Here is an 18,449-nt window from a genome sequence, read left to right on the forward strand (position 1 = left end):
GTGATTCAAAGACTTTCCTCCACCCATGGCGCCCAATTTTAGGAATGCGTTTCTTCCTTCTTACGAAGCAATTGGGAGTATACTTCTCAATATCGTCGGGAGGGCTAATTAATCCTAGCCTCTCCATTAGCCACATCTGTAAATAATTGCAATGCAAATAAATTATTATTACAATACAAAAATATATTTTTTGATTTTTGTAATTAAAAATATTATTTTTCTACCTGTAATAAAATTGGAGAGCCGCGAAGAGGCGCTTTTGGGTCCCTTTTCAATTCATCTAGACTAATCATAGTCTCTCCAACTATTAATGGCATTGGATTTCTCCCTGATTCAATTTTTTCTAGTACAGTGGTTATAATTGATTGACCCTCATTATTTTTACCACTACTAAGAAAAAATTGATTAAGCATGCAAAATAGGAACGCCCTTCTTCTATATATATGAAAAGATTCAGAAAGAGGTTTATCAAAATAATAGCGTGCAAATTCTTTCAAATTAACTATGTTGCCATCTACTATTTTTGATAAATCCCTTTCCTTTAAATTAAAGAAGCGCTCAAAATCTTTATAATAATATGCATCTACTCTAGGGATTGCTATAAGGTCTATCGCAGGGAAGCCTAAGATAGCACCAAATTCCTCCGGCAAAGGGCTAATCTCATCATACCCTATTCTGAAACAATGAGTATCAACATTCCAAAATTCTAAAGCGGTATGTATGAAGTCTAGGTAAAGATCTACCCCTTTGATGCCATAAATTCCCCCCAGGTGAAATAAATCTAATTCTTTTCTCTCCCTCGCATTAAGAGATCGACACCATTCATGAGTGTATTGGGTGAAGGTCTTGGTGACTAAAGACGTGATTATCGTTTTTCTAAAGAAGAGAATTATTTTATTCGTTGGAATTATGAGAAGAATCGGCTGGGCAAGGGGATTTTTATACACAAATTGCGAAGAATTTTAATCAGAATGAAATACGGTATCAGCGTCAATTGGCGTCACAATCCCGTGATTGGCGCCAACCGCCAGTGCTTGGCGCCACACGCTAAGTGTAGTGCCTGGCGCCACGCGCCATAGTGTGGCGCCAGCTGGCGCCAAGTTGCCAGACCAGCCGCGCGTGCTCAACTTGCGTTTTTAATATTAGACCCGAGTCGGTTAATGACTTTATGGCTCCGTTAAATTTTCCTAAACATCTTTTTTATTCCTTTTCATAATTAATTAAATATAGCTATTATTTTTAATTTATATTATTCCTTTGGGACTTTATTTTAAATCCAAACACCCGACATTTCATTCGATTTTTTCCTTTTTAATTTTTTCTTTTTGGGGGAGAGAGTCGGATACCCTCCATCAATAATAAAAATGATGGAATTTTTGCGCAAAATCGTTGTCACACTTTTTCTTGCACACACTAACATACACCTAATAATAACAATCAAATAAATTCATAATAGCATAAATATACAAAATGTGTCTATAAATAATGAGTCAAAGGCAAAGTTCTATAAAAAAGTCAAAATAAAATATACACAAGAACAAACTACGGAGCCGGAGGACGTAGGCCCATCATATCATAAAATTGCGCCGTACGAGGAGTCACTCTCCACCAGCTCCAGCTCCAGTCTCCGTAGGATGAGGAAGACTCAATATAGGACCACTCCAGCCAGGATCAACCTGAGGCTGAGGCCGCAGAGGCTGCTGCGATGACGAGCCTACCTCGTACATCCCACCACCTCTGAAAGCCGAGGTAGCCTCTCCTACCGGTGCAGCATGAGTACTCTCAGAAGAAGATCTCGAGCCCTCTGCAACGTCAGCTCGAGTAGCCTCAGAGCGACCGCCTCTACCCCCTGGCGAAGTGCGATGACGTCTCGAGCTAGACCTCGCCGGATCCCTCCGCCCCTCAGGTCTCACGCGGGTGTGAGAAGCGATAGGCTGACCCTGCAAAAAGAGTTAAATCAGAAACAAAGTAAAATTGAAGCAGCAATGCAAAAATAATGAATAAAGAAAGGCTACCTCTCGGATGACGTCATCCCGACGGCAAGTGGCCGCATTCCTCATCCGGACGAGCTGGCTCCGGAAGGCATCTATGCATCGTGCCATCGCCGAAACTACCTCGCGTGAAAACTGTTAGAAAAATAAGTCAGTAAAAATGCATGATATATGAACACAAAAATTATGAAAAAACAAGGCTTACTCTAGTCTGGTGGCGAGGAATCGACCGCTCTACGAAGCGCTCACCCTCGGGAGCCGGAGAAATCATCTCCTCGATCGGCCCATACATCCCTTGGTAGTGGATGGACATACGGGGTGGCACGAACTCAGCAGCACCATCCTGATAAAGCAAAGAATCAGTAAAACATTACTTGGGGGCTACTTAGTGGAAAGTAAAGCTAAGAAAATCTTACCCTCACATCCTCAGTCGGTACGGAGGCTGGAGCTAACAAAGGTAGTAGCTCCTCAGCATAACACCGCCCGAGGATCACATGGGACCGCCAAGGGGTGCCAGCTCCCTCAGACATGCTCGACAACCGCGCCTCGTCGAACATATGATGTGGTGGAGCAACGGGAACGACGAAGACATCAGAAGAATGCTGTCTAGCGACCCTCTCTCCTAAGTACGCGACCGCTCCATAAGTCCCCAGAAAATAGCGACGCTTAGCAGAGTACTCTGCAGCTAATCCAGGGACTGTCCAACCGCCCCACGGCCGGTATACCACCTCAAGTCCCTATAAAGAGCATCAATCAGGCAAGAATATGTCTAAAACACCGCGGAAGAGCAAGATAAACAAAAAAGTCGTACCGAGATGATCCGGTTCCGGACATGTGTAGTGGACATGTCCACATGGTGACCGCCCCAAGAGGCGCTCACTGGAAATCCCCGCGACGATGGTCTCGCCGGCGCAACGGAAGGAAAGTACTCGTAGAACCAGATCTACAAAGAGCTAAAAGTGTGAGTAAATGCTAACTAATATGCAGAGCTAAACCTTATAGGGAATAAATGTTTACCTCTACGACCTTCCAAAAGGCAGACAAAGCAACGTTCGTCCCAAAGGACCAGTGGCGACACGAGTCCCTCAGCGCACGAACAAAGTCAGCATAGGCCAAGCTGGCCCAGTCATAAGTCCCGATCCGGTGAAGATCACGGACAACAGGAAGATAGTAAAGCAACGCTCTACTACCCTTGTCAGGGGAGAATGTCCCTGACAACAACATCAGCACAAAGATGCGCACCCGCTGCTCTCGGGTGGTCGCATCGTCATCAAGAGCCACTGCCAGCGTCGAGCGGCGAATTCCTCTAGCACTAAACTGAGTCGTCTCGACCTCAGCTCGGGCCCGAATAGCGATCGGCCCCAACAGCTCCTCGACCTCCGAAGAGAAGACGTCGATTCCACTGTCAAACGGCAGTGGCACAGAAGTGAACTCCAGTCCTGTGATGAGACTGAAGTCCGTAGGGGTGACCATCATCTCGCCCCAGGGGAAATGGAAGGTGTTGGTGGTGTCCCAGAAGAACTCCACCAAAGTGCGCACTACGTGATGACCCCCGCTGGAGGCGACCATAGCCTTAGAGGTCTCGAACAGAGTAGCTAGCCCGCAAGACTCCCATAGGAGTCTCGTCTCAAGATCCCTGGCGATGTACATCCTGTACAAATCGCCCAAACCATCATAGCTAGAGCCGTGATGTCGTGTCCTCCGGGGCGCGATACCCTGTCTCACCCTCTCAGAAATGTGGTGGACAGGGGCGAAGAACAGGGTCCGCTCATCCCACTCCGGAAGCCGACCAAGCGAAGTGGAAGGCGTGATGTCATCCTCTACGGGCTCATGCTCCCGTCTAGTGTTTCGGGACCGTGAACCCGAGCCTCGTTGTCTAGCCATGCTACATTGTGCAAAATTATCATAAATTAAGGTTCTATAGTATCTAAGGTTCGCCTAGCCGCATGATACTATGTTCGCAAAAATCAGAGTGCGTAGTACTAAAACAGAGCACAAATTCAAATTGAGTATGACAGCATTTTTCATGCAATCAAACAATTTCTTGCAACACTATAGTGATTATTGTGACAAATTGAACAAGAATTGCTAGCAAAAACATCAAGAACAAGTCACATTGTTCTTCACGACCTTAAGAGGTCCAACAATGACAAATTGCTCATTTCTTCACCAAATTGAGTCAAACAAGTCTCAAATTACTCCCAAGGAAATATACAAACATAATCAAGCAATTTCATGGCATAAAACTTGACAAACAAAGCAAATTGAGCATTATAAATTTCGAATTTTCATGAATTTCGTGAATAAACATGCCAAGAATTCATACAAACTGATGTGAGTTTGAAGAAAAATTACATAGATCAGGAAAATAGATGAAAAGAGCTTTGATTTGCAACAAATTTAAGCGAATTTGGTTGAGAAACGAGCAAGCAATGAGCAATTGAAGTTTCGGACTTCTTTCGAGCAGTTTCGCGATGAACAAAGTAGCGAAATGAAGAGGAAGGGGGTATTTAAGGAAATCCCCATGCTAGCGCCAGGCCCTATGCATTGGCGTTACAAATTTGGCTTGGCGCCTGGCGCCAATGTCAACGCCTGGCGCTAATGCTAATAAGGTGGCGCTGATGGTTTTTCAGCGACGCCAAAGCATCCAGCCACCTGATGAGGTTGAGATAACCTTCTGCAACATATTTTTGGGTTCCTTGGTACGCCAGTTAGCCCCTCTAAGCAATTTGACATGATTTAGTAATCTTCTTGATTACATAAAGTGATCGACCTGATAAGAGATCGCCTCACTTAGCTTAAAGCGCCTAAGCATTGGCTCATTAACGAAAGGAACCGACGTATAGGTTCAAGAGCAAAAGAACACCGACATACAGGTTCAAAGCAACGGAAGCGCCAACGTACAGGCATAGCGGGAGCAAAGTTCAGGCGAACTTTTAAAAGATCGACAAGCGGAGATCTTCGGTAATTTCCTTTGGAAAATTATCGCATCAAATGAAGGTTACTTCAAGAGAAGATATCTTCGACAGCGTTCCCTAGCTTGCGGAGAGTTGTCACAAACAACTGGAGGTAATTTCGGGCGAAGTTGTCTCCGATCATATTCCCTCAGGCATGGAAGATGGTCATAATGCAGATAGAGATTGTTTCAAGAGAAATAATCTTCGATGGTATTCCCTAGGATGTGGAATATTATCAATGCGGAGGAGGATCGTTTCAGGCGAAGCAATCTTCTAATTTGGAAGCAGTTACAGGCGTAGCGGTTTTCAAGCGGGATGACATTCTCTAGCTTGCAGAAGGTCATCAAAACAAGGATACAACAGCAATCGGTTACTTTCAGAGACGTGTGCTCGACGGTGCAAGATACGCGTTTCTTAACTCTTTTATCTGTTTAACTAACGCTAGTTTTGCAGGTATCGGCGTTGCAAGATTGATTTAGGATCGCAGAACGTTCTGAATCATTCTCCGTCCCTATCGCTACTTTGACTTTTGTTTTCGAAACTTGCGTTTCTCCAAACTCAGTCAAAATGGGGGCTTATGTAGACACCCATTTGTGTCTCCCCAAAACCAAACCCAGTGATGAGTACCTTTCACGTCGAATCATAATCGAATGAAATGAAAGTGTGGAAAGTCTAGTGTTGCGAAAAGTTTTAATTTCTTTTTTCTTCTCTCTGTTTTTGAAAACTTATTTTTAAGAAAACAGCCAATCCAATTTGGTTAGTCCATGATATGGGTCCAATAGTAGTGTAGTTGGATGGGGCTTGCAAAGACCTTTCCAACGATATATTATAAGCCCAATTCCGATGAATATTGAGGAAGTTATGACCAATTTACCAAACTGGGCCCGGTTTGAGCTTTATGTGCGGCCCAATGATCTAGGGGAGGGCCTAATATGATTTATCATTCCTAATGCAATTAGGAATGGTTTTAGTCTTCTAGATTCTTCTAGAAGGTTCTTTTCATTCCTAATTCAATTAGCATTGATAAATTGACTTTTGTTGACTTTTCAGAGTTTTAATCAAAATCAAATAGCATTTTCGAAAACGCGTTAAATTTAAGCTTGGCGTCTGACCCCAGGCCTGGCGCTTGGCGCTAGCCATTGGCGCCTGGCGCCAGCTAGCCAAAGTTGGCGCCAGCTCTGTTTTCTGAGCGTCAGACTCTGTTTTGTCTAATTTATCTTTTTGGCTGATTTTTTCTATAAATATCGTATTAAAAACTCCATTTTCATTCACCAATTGTTTTCATTCATCATCTCTAATCATTCATCACCAATTCTCATCATTCACAAGTTCTACAATCAGTTTTAATTAGCATTCATTCAATTCTTTCTTCAAACTTTGTTTTCTCATACAAAATTCCGCATTCACAAGATCTAGAAACACCTAGCCATATTCGAAGTTGTCTTCGCCCTAGACGTGAAAGGTTTAATTTCTGAGGGTTTGGTTCCAAATCTCTCTTTCAATTATTTAATTTAATTGTTTGATTTATTATTTTCCTTGAAGTTACTAACGTGTGTATTTTGTTATTAGAAAGAGGTACGAGGCATCAAAGTAAGTACTTTAATGGTTTTTATTGATGTTATGATGTAGATATCATGTTTACATTGTTGTTATGATATTCCTAGTATCATGTCTAGAGTAATTTTAATATTAAATATGATTGTTACGATGCTTCCTATGTTCTTCCTAATATTTATGATTGTTAGTATCATGTTAGGGTTAAAGATTTGATTTTTATTGCTTAGTGACATGCTAGGGTTTGTTATTAATCTTGTTAGTATCATGCCTAGGATCTTGCTATTATTATGCTTTAATATTAACATGAATATGATTATGATTATAATTGTTATGATTTATGATGATATTATTATTATTATGATAATTATAATTATTATTCATGATATTATTTATTATGTTGCTTGATGATTATATTTTATTGTTATTGCTTGATCGTCTTTTATGCATGTTTAAAGGGAATTTGTACTTGTAATCACGCTTAATAAGATAATTAATAATTTTGTTAGGGTTAATATGATTATAATTTCAAGTGATCTCCAATAATAGATTTATTTGTGCATTAAATTCAACCAACATAGATAAACAGGTTTAGAGTAATCCTATTGATTGCATGTTAATTGAAAAGCGCACATGAATACGATCAGAATAAAGTAGAGGCCTATTATTAGGGCAGGTTCAATCTCTTTTAGGTTGGATTTGTACCTTCATCCCCGAACCCTTATTTGGTTCTAGACCTTATGGAGTTGACGATCTCTTGGATCGTTAAGGGGTGTAACCTTCACCTCGTGAATGGTTTACAAGTTCCTAAAAAACTTGTTGGCGACTCTTTTGCTCTATCTTCTTCGCTTTTGGACTCCACCGTACTTTAGTGTATGATCACAGTGGGGTTCAAGCTAGTGGGATTTAAAGGCTTGAAATTATTCCCTACAAAAACCAACCTTAGACATGTGACATGAATTTCTAAAACTTGCCTTTTAGAACCATCTTAGCAAAATTGGAATATAGTTTTATGGATTATCTTTTAACCTTTTGTGAACGTTTCTCAACATTATTTTCAATCGAGGAGATTATATATATAAAATAAAATTAGAACGACGTGTTACTTATAGGTAAACGCAAAATTCAATTATGTTTAATAAAATTTAAAGTTCCATAAGCGAATTAAATATTGGTAACTTTAAAACATTTATTCAATTTTTATTGATCCCTATTGAATAAAATGATTCCAAGATCGATCCTTTATTTGTGCAATAATTGACCGGACTGAGGCCCTAACATCAAGTATTACATTTTCAAGGTGAGTAAACTCTTTACTGATTACAACTCTTTGTAACTCTTGGTTGAATAATTAATCATCACATGTTTAATTATTACCCTTAGATTCAAGGTTCTAAACGCTTTAGGTAACCTTATTGAGTATAACCAATTAAAATTGTAAAACGTGATTTACCCCCACTCCCCTAAGATATAATATGACACCCAGCTGAGGCATGACCTATCATAAATATCGAAGGTTTCATCGGGTTTTTAATTGGAAAAGCAACCTCAATATTACTGGGACCTAGATTTATTATGTTATGATTATTTACTGAACTCTAGCGCATCATCACAAAACATCAATAAAATCTAACATGCATAATAAACTGAATGCGTAAACAAGACATAGCATGACCCCTAATCCTAAGAAAAATAATAAAGTAAATGCTACCACTTGAATCATCATGGATCTCATCCACCTTGCTCCTTTAGGCCTTCACTTCATGGGCTTCTTGGATTAACTGCAACCTGTAATTTACTCTATTCTATCTACTACTTAAAAAAAATGAAATAAAATTACAAAAATACTTTATCGGTACGTAGACCGTACTAAGATTACAAAAATTCATCACGATGCGCAGATCGTATTTAGTAATCTACTGGGCCATACTAGTCATTATATAGCAATAAACAACATCATATATTATAAAATTGCCACATAATAAATCACTCATCATGCTTTCCTAAACTACAACATCGAATGTTCACAATTAAGGAAACATGGCATCTAAATATCTCATATTTTAATTAATGCAATTAGATAATATCATATATTATCAATAAAATATCGTATATTTTAAATTAATCATGAGATAGAATCAAATCTTATTTTAATCTTAAAAGATAAATCATATTTATCCTCAAAGATTATCCTAACAAAGTTAGGAAATTCTATCCTAATTACTAGCCAATCACAAAATTTTAAATCAATTATATCCAAAAATTAATTTTGGCATAATCACATTATTTAAATCAATCATTATCCTTTTGGAATATGCTTAGAATATCCTAATCAATCTTATCCAAAATTAACCACTTTAATTATGGATAATTACCAATTTAACAACTTTAAATATGGATAATATCAAATATAACAACTTTTGAACATTTGATTTTATCCTAAAATAAAAGATTTTATCCAAATAAAACCGATTTTATCTTTCAAAATAAAAGATCATATTTTCAAAATATTTTACCTCATCCAAAATTAATCATATTTATCTTGAAATATTTTTAAAATAAAATAATAATAACAATTTTTTTTTAAAAAAAACCATGCACCAGCCACCGTGTTGTGTCCAGCCGAAGTTGGCCACGGTGGCCGTACACCGTGAGGTGTACGTTGCTCTACAGCAGTGCACAATAGCAGCAGTAGTGTCGTGCAACTATTGCACGGTGCTGCTGTTGCTGCACCCCTGACCCGACCTGCTGCCCAGCCCCGCCCCTCCCTCCGGACCACCTGCAGTGGCAGCCGCCGTGGCTGCGCCACCCAGCCGTGGTTGCCGCTGCTAAAAACCTTTTGTTTTTTGTTTTTTTTTTATTTTTAATTTAAAAAAAACAAAACATATTTTGTAAAATTAAATTAATGTTAATGTGGTCCAATTAATTTCAAAATTCAATCACATTCAATCTTGAAATTAGGGGTTCTTCATGAAATTAATCCCCAATTTAATTTAACACTTAAATTAAATAATTTGATCATGAAAATTCATAATTTAGCATGAAATCAAATAGATTAAATTCTTTAAACACATAACTATCGAATTAAATCAAAACCAAAACACAAATTTTACAAATTAGGGTTTAGGGTTTCGAAATTTTCGAAAAATAGGGTGGGGTTTCGAAATTTTCGAGTGATCTAGGGCAAATTTCGGATCTCTTCATGGCTATTTTGAGCATTATTAAATCACATTTAATCACTTCCAAGAGTTAAATCACATTTAATATAATAATTGACCCATAATTAAATTATTCTCCCTTCTAATTGAATTAAAATTGTGGACTATCAAAGAATTATAGTCAATATGCGTAAATGCAATAGGCTAACTGATACCACTGTAGGGAACTATAGGTACTACGCAGCGGAAAAACATGAATCATATTCATACAGTACCTAATCCCAAGATCTAATGCGTAACACATAAAGAACATATAATCGTACCTTTGAAGCGTGATTCCACGTGCGATCGTGCAAGAACAATGGGAGATAAAGAACCCCACGTGTGATTCCTCTACTTAGTCCACGAGCACGGATTAAACCTCCACTAATTCTAGTTAGTTGTGACTGAACACTTCAATCAACCTTCAACGGAGATTTGAGCCACGAACACACCACAACACCACCCACGCGCCACCACACGTGCCACCTAAGGAGGAGGGCCGAGTAGAGAGAGAGAGAGTTAGGGTTTTTGGGAAACTTGGTTGCTTGTGTGACAATTCAATGTATGTCAATTGTTGTGTCATGCAACCCTAGGTATGGTTTATATTTATAGATCATATCTAGAAATAAAACCATGTCAAGTCTAAAAACCATTAGACTCTTCTAACTATCCAAGCCCAATTATCAACATGGTATGTCATGAACTCATGAGACCCAATAATGGGCCTCTAACTTGTTTAACCCAATATTCTTATGTGTGACCTTGTAGGATCCATTCTATAAGGTTTTAGGCCATTAAGCTAGCCCAAAGATCAATTGTCATATCTAGCACCGAACATTGACGACCTTATAGAATAAACTAATTATCTCCATAATCGTGATCCTTGATATATCTAGTAATTGCACTTATCGAAGACATAACTCCTTCACTAATTACATCATTCTTTCCCTAAACACTCCAAGGAGTACATACTTGACCCGAGGTTTCATCCTTAAACCAAGGCGTGAATGGTACAAATAACTGCGGGTTTGGACCAAATCAACTCTACTTTTTATTTAATTTAATTTAATTTAATTTTCATTTGATTTATATTTTTTTTATTGAAGTTACTAAAAGTTTATTCATGATGTAGAAATTTAAAGGAACACGCAGAATGTGAGTAATTAATTAATTTAATTACTCTTATTTTATTTTTATATTGCTAGTATCATGATTAGGTTATTTTATTATTCGATTTAACTAACACTATCATTGTTAAATTGATTCCAATATTAATGTTTTTTCTATTTTTATTTTATTGATCATCCATATTGCATGTGTAAAGGGAATATGTAATTTAAATGCACGCCTAATAAGATAATTTGGACAACCGGTTTAGGTTCCTTTTTAATCTTGTTATTAATCAAAGTGATCACAATATTTTAGAATTATATGTTGCATTAATATTCAACCAATTTAGCTTAATAATAGTTTAGAGCAAATTGAATCTTTGTTTGTATGCCTTTGAGATCGTATGAATCATTTTTCACTATAAGAATCGAGTAGAGGCCAATACGGGCGAATGTGACTCCATGAATCACTTCGTACCATCATCCCCGATCGTCCTTTCGTGGTTCCGAACCATATGGAGTTAGTAATATCATGAATTATAAATGAGGTGTAACCTTCACGGGTCAATCGTTGTTGCCTATCATTGTCCCTTAATCGCGGTTGCCTTTTGTGATCCGTGAACGGTTTACAAGTTCCTTAAAAACTTGTTGGCGGCCCCCTACTTTATTTGTCCCTAATCGTAATGTCAATTGCCACTTCCTATGAGTGCCAAGCATACTCACAACATGCTTTTAACGTAGGCGCACTTCGAACGACGCCTACAATTTGGCGACTCTACTGGGGAGGATTCTTGGTTATTTATCGATTTGAGTGATCGGTATTTAATTAAGATGAGTTGATGAGACTTGAAAGATTCTTGAAAATTATTCCTGTGATTAATTTGGCATTTTTGCATAAGCATATACGTTTTAACGTCGCGTTTAGGTCTGTCCCGTAGGAAAAATTGAATAACGTGATTGCGTACGAAGGAAAACAGGGCACAAGTCAGATTTTCTAACTGCCGTGTCATGGTGCAATACACCGTCTGATGGTGTGCAGCACCGTGCCACGGTGCTCTCTACCGTGTCACGGCAGTCCTAAAATCAATCTGGTGGCTTGTTTTCTCTTCTCACAGTCAACTTCCTTTGATTTTTCTGAAAAAACGTGTGTGTTCTACATGCGTCTTAGCCCCAGGGGATTTAAGCTCTATCAACCCAAAAACGCTCATGGTAATAAGGGTTTATCCGAGTTATTAAATCCACCCAAACCATGGAGTCGAGTTCGATTTCATCACGAACTCACGGAGCCGCCCGTTGGCATACACCCTCAAGGGAGGCTGCCTTGTTAACGCGTCCAAACTCTTAACCATGGTACTCTTTTTGACACCAAATAAGCCTGACCATAGTTGAACATAGAACTTGACCTTAGGTTGCGAACTATTTTTTGCATCATTGTGCATATGTGTTTTATATGTGTATATTTGGTCGTTTTGATCCTTAACTTAATGATTTTTCTTTGTCTATGGTGGATTATTTTATAACTAACGATTGCCAATGGACCGTACTCACTTAGTAATTAGCGCCAACTAAAAAAAAAATTCCCGTGCCACGGGAAAGTTCACCGTGTCACGGCAGTTTCCACCGTGGCTTGGTGGATTTCCAGCAAAAATAATTAAAAAAAAATTCCCGTGCCACGTCAGCATCCACCGTGCCACGGGAAAGTTCACTGTGTCACGCCAGTTTCCACCGTGGCACGGTGGATTTCCAAAAAAAAATAAAACTGGAAATAGTCACCGCGTCACGGCAGCTCGTGCCGTGACACAATACAGTTTGCCGTGTCACGACGCCTAGAAATAAGTCCAGTCAGTTTTTTTTAGTCTTTCGTGTTAATTTGGTCCTCGTGTCAGTCATTTTGGTTACTGTTCACATGTCTAGCCATACGATCATATCACAAGTCTTATAACATCACTTAGTCACTCACGAGTCAAGTATAGTCCACACACTTTTTTTATGTTCCGACTTGAGTCGTGCACCATGTCGTTTATGATCGTATACTAGGTTCATGCACCTTTTTTTTCGTCATAATAAAAAAATGAGTGGAGTTTATTCACACCTGTTTTCAAATGACTTTTTTTTTCCCTTCCTTTCCTATCTTGAGCAATGTGTCAAACAATTAAGTGAAGTTGTTTTATTTCAAAGTACTTGGTCAAGGAGCAGGGGTAGATTAATAAGGTTTGAGTCATTACCGCAACAATCTCTTAAATCTAAGAGGCGTTTAAAGAGAACTTCGCCATCTCCACATTAATTATCACCTTTCAATGGCCACTAAGGAAGATATTGAGAACATCAACAAATCCATCGAGGCACTATCTGCCGTGATGGAAACCCTTACCACTAGGGTCACTACCATGCAACAAAACAAGGTCACTATTTCCACCCTTGACAAATTGAAGGAACAAATGAGTAAGATTTATGAGGATTTCACTTATGTGGAACAGCCTCCCACTCCTTTGGATGTGAAAGACAGGCTCCCTGAAAAGTTCTCCACTGCTGATATTCCAAAGTTCAAGCCTACTGACAATCCAATATTCCATTTGAAGGCGTTCTCTGCAACCATGGCTCTTAAGGGATTGGACAGAACACTCTTCCCTACGGTGTTCCCTCTCTCCTTAGAACATACTTGCCAACAATGGTTTTATTCCCTAGATGCCAAGCGTACTGCGACTTGGCAAGATGTCACCGACATTTTCATGAATCGTTACAAGTGTAACATTAAAACTAAAACTTCTGAACGTGAACTCTCCATTCTCAAACAGAAAGAGAATGAAGGTTTCACCTCTTATTTGAACAGGTGGAGGGAAACGGCTTCACTCTTGGTAGATCTTCCCAAAGAAAGAGAGATGGTTTGCCTCTTTATTCAAAATCTGACTTACAAGTAAAGGGAACATCTCAAATTTCTTCCACTAAACACTTTCGAAGCTGTATATGACATCGGCATCAATATCAAGGATGAGCTAATAAAGACTGCTGGTAGTAACAATAATAACACTTGGAAAAACAAGAAGAACGACCATCCTTCTTCTTTGTCTTCTAAGCACGAAAATATTACCAACAATATAAGCCAAGTTGATCTCAATGAAGTGTTAGCTCTTGATGCTCCATTGCCCAAGAAAAAAAGAACTTACACTCCTTTAGGAATGACTTATGATGCGGCCTTTAATTGCTTTTATGGTCAAGGCTTGATTACACCTATTGGGCCATTTCCAGAGCCAAAACCTGATGAAAGGAGAGCCAAATGAAATCCCAATACCCATTGCAAGTACCATCAAGGAAGGGGCCACACTACGGAGCAATGTTGGAATTTGAAGGACGTCATTCAAGACTTGGTGGATGAAAACAAACTTCTTGTCCCTCAAGGCAGCAAGAAGTAATGAACACAAGGCGCACAACAGATCCTTTGTGCAAGATTTCATGATTTTTTTTTCTTTATCATTCATCTCCATTCCCCATTCATGTCTAGCATAGGTTTCCCATTATGAATTTTTATATGTGTTTCGTTCACCTTTTCCATTAATAAAATAAGCAAATTTCCTTTAAATCTCGATCATAGCATTTTTCATTCACTCATTCTGAAAAAAATATTTCAATTACCGAACTAAACCCAAGGTACACCAATGACTTGAGGCACCTTTGCAACCCTGTCATTCCCTGTTAACCGTTCAATCACATTCCATTTCTTTATCAACCATTTTGAGCCTCGTCTAACGTTTGGCCTTCATTTCTTCAACCCACATTCACTTAACCCTGGGATTGGAAGATATGTAACTGTATAACATTTAAAAAGCAAATAAAAAAAGCAGCAAAGCAGCAATAAAACAATGTCTAAAGGGAAGTGTTCCAATGTCTTTGATACGAACACGTCTCAAATTGCGTCTCTCATCGAGTGCTTGGTACCGTGCCTGAGAAACATGAATGCTAAGTGAGTGATGGACCACATGATCTGAGATTGCTTACATTGATTCAAAAGAATTAAAAAAAAGAAAAAAAAAGAAATTAAAAAAAAAATGAAAATAAACTTGCAAAATTCAAAATTTTCAAATTCACAATTACACATCTTGGGGATTCTCTCGGGTCTTGAGCCTTGTACCCTTTTCTTCTTTAAACCATTAGCTTAACCACATTACAACCCTTGGAAGACCTCTTTGAAGTGTACATACACTTGCGCAAAGTTCGGTTAGAGCTACGTTTGGCCTGATTACTAACGGATACGTAGGCAACCTCACATCGAGGTGCGGCCACATTCATATGCATGATCGAGTCAAAGAATATCCAATCTTATCCATATGACCCTATCCATCTAGAGCTAGACTTGGGGGCTTGAACCTACATAATTTAGCCTACCTAGCCTAAAGAGTCACCATCTCGATTCTTCTCAAAGCTGTTTCCCTCACCTTAGTGTCACTTTCACACACTTCTTTCACACATATATATCCATATCATCTTTCCCTTAGGAACCCTTTATCATGAAATCTTGTTTCCCTACCGCGCATGTTTTATCATCTTTCAAGACAACATTCATTAAAAGAAACATTGTATACTTGCTTAGCTTCCCGACCTGAGCAATGTTCATTGTTTCACGCATCGCATAATGTGCTGAGCAACATTTATATATCAATGATTTTTAATCATATAAATCATATCGATCTTAGCTCCTTGACCTAAGCAACATTCATAATCACTTCATCTATATATGTGCTTAGCTTCCAGACCTAAGTGACGTTCAAGATCGTTTCTTTACACCATATATGATGCTTAGCTCCATGACCTTAGTTCATTCATCTATCGTGTCACATGATGTAATTGTCCTTAGCTTCCTAGCCTAAGAACATGCATAATGCATACAATCCATGCGATTCATTTCATCTTCCTCAAGGAGGAAGTTCAAAACTTCTTCCCATTTCATCTTTTTCTTTTGGGGAAGCTCAAAAACTTTTTCAAAATTTTTTCTCATCGAGGGAAGTTCGAAAATAAAAGTTCATTTTTCACGTCTTTCTTTTTCGGGAGAAAGTCGGTACCCTCCACTCGCCTCACGACAAAAATGACGGAAATTTTTTGCTTTTTGCATTGTTGATTGCTTGTGTTTGCTCATACGTTCAAGTCATACTTATACACACACAATCACAAGTCATACACATGTCATGTCGTGTCTAGTCAAAGCTTGGTCAAGTCAGTTGGTCAAGTCAATCATAGTCTATACGAGTCCCTTGGCAAATTTTATTTTGCAGGTCTCAATTACAGCCCACGTCCGGGGACAAGCGGACCATCTACAGCCCACGTCCGGGGACAAGCGGACCATCTACAGCCCACGTCCGGGGACAAGCGGACCATCTACGGCCCATGTCCGGGGACAAGCGGACCATCTACGGCCCACGTCCGAGGACAAGCGGACCATCTACAACCCACGTCCAGGGACAAGCGGACCATCTGCGGCCCACGTCCGGGGACAAGAGGACCATCTACAGCCCACATCTGGGGACAAGCAGACCATCTGCAGCCCACGTCCCGGGACAAGCTGACCATCTACAACCCATGTTTGGGGACAAGCGAACCAACTACAGCCCACGTTCCGGGACAATCGAACCTGCCAAAATCAGACAAGTCTTTCATCAAGCATGGAAAGTGTCATCTGGTGGATTTATTCAAGAATAGAAACCCGCCAAATTCATATGTCGACTTTCCTCAAGCATGGAAAGTATTATCCGGTGGATTTCTTCAAGCATAGAAAGCCACTAAATTCATATGTCGACTTTCCTCAAGCATGGAAAGTATCATCCGGTAGGTTTCTTCAGGCTTAGAAAGCTACCAAACTCATCAGTCAAATTTCCTCAGGCATGGAAAGTATTTCAACAAAACGTCATTCGGTGGATTCCTTCAAACATAGGAAGCTACCAAACTAATTTGTCACCGATACACTGGTGTCAGATAAGCATTCTATTCCTTTACTCTTTTATCTGTGGAACTAACATTTTTCTCGGCGTATACAGAGTGATTTAGGATCGCAGAATGTCTTAAATCATTCTCCGTCCCTATTGACTACTTTGACTATCGTTTTCGAAACTGACATTTCTACAAACTCAGTCAAAGTGGGGGCTTCTATAGACATCTAAAAATGTCTCCCCAAAACCAAACCCAATGATGAACACCTTTCACCGCCATTATTTTTTGGGTTGAGTATTTAATATTTGGAGTGATTAAATCCATGTTCTATCCAATACATTTCATAAACCAATCCATTTCCTAGGTCATTTCCCTAAACCATAACTTGTTATCCACTTTTCGTGTCCACATCGCAAAACCGAGAGAAACTGATTTTATAGCTATATAATTTTGATCCAATTATTATTTTGTTGGATAGGCCTTGAAATAAGATTTTCAACCATATATCATAAGCCCAATTCCGAGCTATAACGAAAAAGATATGAGCAAAACACTAAACTCGGCCCAAAATCAACATCCTTCTACTAAAACGGCCATATCTTAAAATATACAAATCATTTTGACCTAATTCTAATTTAATTGGAAAGTAGACATAATAAGATTTACAATGATATATTATATGCCTTATTCTGAGTTACGGATCAAAAGTTCTGATGATTTTAAAAATCGATAAAAAACTGGAATCACCGCGCACATTGGAAAAGCACCGTGTCACGGGAGTGTGCCCCGTCTGATGGTACATGCTGCCGTGACTTGGTATTTCCCACTGTGTCACGGTGCTTTTTCCGTGTAATTTCCGCGTTTTCCCATACTGTGACATGGTGTATAGTACCGTGCCACGGTGGACATTGCCGTGTCACGGTACGTGTGCCGTGTCACGAAATTTTCTCGTGTCTTTTCCGCGTAAACCCTTCATGCGTTTTCACTTCCCGTAGGTCAAATATTTCCCGCGTCACTCCAGTTGTCCACCGCGTCACGGGATTTTCCCCCGTCTGACAGTGCCTGGCACCGTGTCACGGTGTTCTCTGCCGTGTCGCGGTGTTATTTTTTAGGGTTTTTATCTTTTTAAGGTTCCGTGCGTTTCCTCTGCTCATTTTCCCTATAAATAGGACCCCCCCTTTTTGCAGTTCGGGGCATCAAATCCTTCTCTCTTTCTCTCTTTTAAACCAAAAATCATTCTCTTCTCTTTCTCTCATATTCTAAGTCTCAAACCTATATTCCTAATTACATCATTCTTCCCCTAAACCTACATTCCTATATTCCTAAAATTTTTGTTTTTTTGCATTTTCGAGTCCCACGATCACAATACAATGCACACACGGGTCATGAGTCACACGTGTCATTTCACTTCGAGTCGAGTCAACCTCGAGTCAGTCAATCATAGTGAGTCAAGTTTATACCTTGATTCGTGTCAAGTCAATGAGTCAAGCGACATTAAACCTTAGGTCAACCCTAAAATAAAGAAAGAAATTGGCAAAGTCCTATAGTCAAAGATATAAATGCAGGTGCATCCCAGCAAGCGAGGACATTCCCGGATTTTTTTCAAAAAAAAAAAAACCGCGAATATGAACCACAGGAGAATCCTCCAAGATAAGAGGAGTTATATTGTTTAGTAAATTAGAGATGAAGAGCTTTAATTTATAAAAGACTTGAGCGGATTTG

Source organism: Chenopodium album, chromosome 1 (assembly GCF_948465745.1).
Source record: "Chenopodium album chromosome 1, dcCheAlbu1.1, whole genome shotgun sequence".
NCBI lineage: Eukaryota > Viridiplantae > Streptophyta > Magnoliopsida > Caryophyllales > Amaranthaceae > Chenopodium > Chenopodium album.